This window comes from Nyctereutes procyonoides, unplaced genomic scaffold, assembly GCF_905146905.1.
Source record: "Nyctereutes procyonoides isolate TBG_1078 unplaced genomic scaffold, NYPRO_anot_genome, whole genome shotgun sequence".
Lineage (NCBI taxonomy): Eukaryota > Metazoa > Chordata > Mammalia > Carnivora > Canidae > Nyctereutes > Nyctereutes procyonoides.
The window spans coordinates 37604742-37608286 of NW_026575125.1; the positions used below are offsets into that span (position 1 = coordinate 37604742).

A 3545-nucleotide genomic window follows, 5' to 3' on the forward strand; every position below is an offset into this window, starting at 1 on the left:
ATGCATTTCTTCACACTCATCTTCAATTCCTTCTCCATAGCACACTTCCTAGAAAGGCTACACTCACTTCTTGTCTCTCTTCCAAGAGGGGTACCCGTGTGCTATAACTGGTTATAAACAAAGAGCTTAATAGGGGCACTTCTTTTTCATTCCTGTTAAGTGACAGATGCACTTTCCATTTCTGGTTGCCATAGTGAAAGGAGCTGCCACCATGTCCACTCACCTGCAATGGATGGTCCCTGCAGAACTGCTCCAGCTTCCTGATGAAGAGGAACAAACAGACATTCAGTACCGACCCAAAAAACCTGAAGGTTCTCAACTCCTTCTGTAACAATGGGCTGATACAAAGCTAGATTGTGGGCATGGGGCCTGGGACTGACAGTGGTGCTCATGAAACTGAGATCCCACCACCTCCTAATTGCAGACCACCATGAACCAGAATGCCCAGGCCACTCTAAGCAGCATCAGGCCCATGATCCACAAGAACAATTACCCCCAGATCTGCACGTGGTTGCCATTCGCACAACCAGAGCCATACTGCACAGGCAGAAGCCTGTGATGGTAAAGAAGAACTGGCCTGCCCTACCAAGAGTTCCTGAGCACCTGCCTCCCACTTCCAAAGCAATAAAGATGTCAACTGCCTGAAAAAGAGAGAGAGACAAAGATGCAGATGGGGCAGCCATCTTGAAATGAAGAAGCAACCCCCAACACACTAGATTTGACAAAATAGAAAGAATTTTTTAAGCTGTGTTCTTGAGATGTTGCCCAATCCCAGTCTGCTCAACGTTGTACTGTCTCCCACCATACCTCTGATTATGTGAAAATCTATACCATTATCTGTCATCTACTGTGATCTGTACAGGCCATCATATCCTAACTGTTAGAAACATTGAAGTTGGATGCTTACCTTCCCCAATTTCTAGACTCTTACTTTTTATGCCCTTTAGGACCCCACGAGAAGGAATTTAAATTAGGTTCTCAGTTGGGATTCATACAACTTGACTGATATTCTGGAGCTCTTCCAAAGGAAACCAAAAGAAAAGAAAACAGTGGAATCTTTACAAGAAAGTATATATGAATGTTGCACAAAGGCATGAGTGATGCTGACGTCGTTGTTGGGACCAGATGTGAGAATTAGTAGAATTTCCGGGTAGAAAGTGAGATGGTACAGCCCTCTGTGAATTTCAAGAATCAAATAGCTGTGATATAAAGAACAAAACACTATTCCAGTATTCTCAGAGGTCAAACAACTCTGCTGAGGAAGCCCCCTGAAAGAGGTTATGAGAAAAAAAGGGAAGGATTTTTATACAGGTGGGAGAGGAAGAAGATCGTAAGAAGATGCTGATTTTTTTAAAGATTTTATTCATTTATTTATTTATTTGACAGAGACAGAGTGGGGGAGGAGCAGAGCAAGAAGGACAAGCAGGGATCCCTGGGTGGCGTAGCGGTTTGGCGCCTGCCTTTGGCTCAGGGCGCGATCCTGGAGACCCGGGATCGAATCCCATATCGGGTTCCCGGTGCATGGAGCCTGCTTCTCCCTCTGCCTAGGTCTCTGCCTCTCTCTCTCTTTCTCTGTGACTATCATAAATAAATAAAAATTAAAAAAAAATAAAAAAAAAGAAGGACAAGCAGATTCTATGCTGAGTGCAGAGCCCAATATGGGGCTCGATCTCAGGACCCCAAGACCATGACCTGAGCCAAAATCAAGTCAGACACTTAACTGACTGAGCCACCCAGGTGCCCCAAGATGTTGATTTTTAAAAAAGACTAGTAAGACTTCTGGTTAGAGCTCTGACATATAAAAAGCTTGGAAATCATCACATCAGTCCTTACAATAAAAAGCAAACTAAGCACACCAAAAAGCAATGGCTTTTCTTGGAAGGGCAGAACCACACAATTGGTCTACTTTAAATACTCAGACTGTGATACTTTAAAGAAAAGAGAAAAATAGTACATTACACTAAAACTAATACAAGAAAGCTGTGGTAGCCATGTTAATTTGACACAAAGTAGACTTCAGAGCAAGGAAATTTGTGAGGCATAAAAGAGGAAAACATAGGGGAACCTGGGTTGCTCAGTTGGTTCAGTGTCTGCTTTCAGCTCAGGTCATGATCCCAGGGTTCTGGGATCAAGCCCCACATTAGTCGCCGGACTCAACGAGGAGCCTGCTTCTCCCTCTCGCTCTGTTGCTCCCCCTGCTCATGTTCTCTCGCTTTCTCTCTCTCTCTCCCTCTCTCTCTCTCTCTCTCTCTCAAGTAAATAAATAAAATCTTTTTTAAAATGAGGAAGACAGGGCAACCTGGGTGGCTCAGCGGTTTAGTGCCGCCTTTGGCCCAGGGTGTGGTCCTGGAGACCCGGGATCAAGTCCCATGTCCGGCTCCCTGCACGGAGCCTGTTTCTCCCTCTGCCTATGTCTCTGCCTCTCGCTCTCTCTCTACTCTCTGTGTTTCCCATGAATAAATAAATAAAAATCTAAAATACAATAAATAAAAAGAGAAGACATAATAACAAAGGAGTCAGTTCTCCAAAAGACAGAACAATCCTAAGTACATATGAACATAACAACAGAGCACCATCCAAAATGTAGGAGGCCAAAACTGATTAAAGTGACAGGAGAAACAGACAAATCCAGTATTAAAGTTGGAGACCAATACCTCTGTTACTACTTGATAGGTCAAGGAGGTAGGAGATCAAAAGGATATAGGTGACTTGAAGAGCAGTAGCAATCAACTTGATCTAACTGATATTAATAGAATATGCTCTTCAACATCAGTGGAATATACATTCTTGTAAAGCCTGCAAGGAACATTCCCCAAGATAGCTCACATTCTTAACCATAAGATATACCTTAACAAACTAAAAAAAAAGAAAGAAAGAAAGAAAGAAAGAAAGAAAGAAAGAAAGAAAGAAAGAAATCCTACAAAGTATGTTCTCAGAACACAATGTAATTTAGAAGAGAAAACAACAGAAGAGGACACCTGGAAAAATCTCAAAGTATTTGGATATTAAAAAACATTTTTTGTATATTTTTATTGGAGTTCAATTTGCCAACATATAGCATAAAACCCAGTGCTCATCCCATCAAGTGCCCCCCTCAGTGCCCATCACCCAGTCACCCCGTTCCTCCGCCCACCTCCCTTTCCACCATCCCTTGATCGCGTCCTAGAGTTAGGAGTCTCTCATGTTCTCTCACCCTCACTGATATTTCTCACTCATTTTCTCTCCTTTCCCCTTTATTCCCTTTCACTAGTTTTTATATTCCCCGAATGAATGAGACCATATAATGTTTGTCCTTCTCCAACTAACTTATTTCACTCAGCATAATACCCTCCGTTGTATCCACGTTGAAGGAAATGGTGGGTATTTGTCGTTTCTAATGGCTGAGGAATATTCCATTGTATACACAGACCACATCTCCTTTATCCACTCACCTGTCGATGGACACGAGGCTCCTTCTACAGTTTGGTTATTGTGGACATTGTTGCTATAAACATTGGGGTGCAAAAAAACATTGGGGTGCAGGTGTACCTGCGTTTCACTGCATG

At 42.8% G+C, this 3545-nt stretch overlaps 1 pseudogene; it reads left to right on the forward strand.

The window, feature by feature from the left end:
* Positions 1–211: 211 nt before the first annotated feature.
* LOC129518693 (60S ribosomal protein L28-like) lies at positions 212–599 on the forward strand (annotated as a pseudogene).
* Positions 600–3545: the final 2946 nt, after the last annotated feature.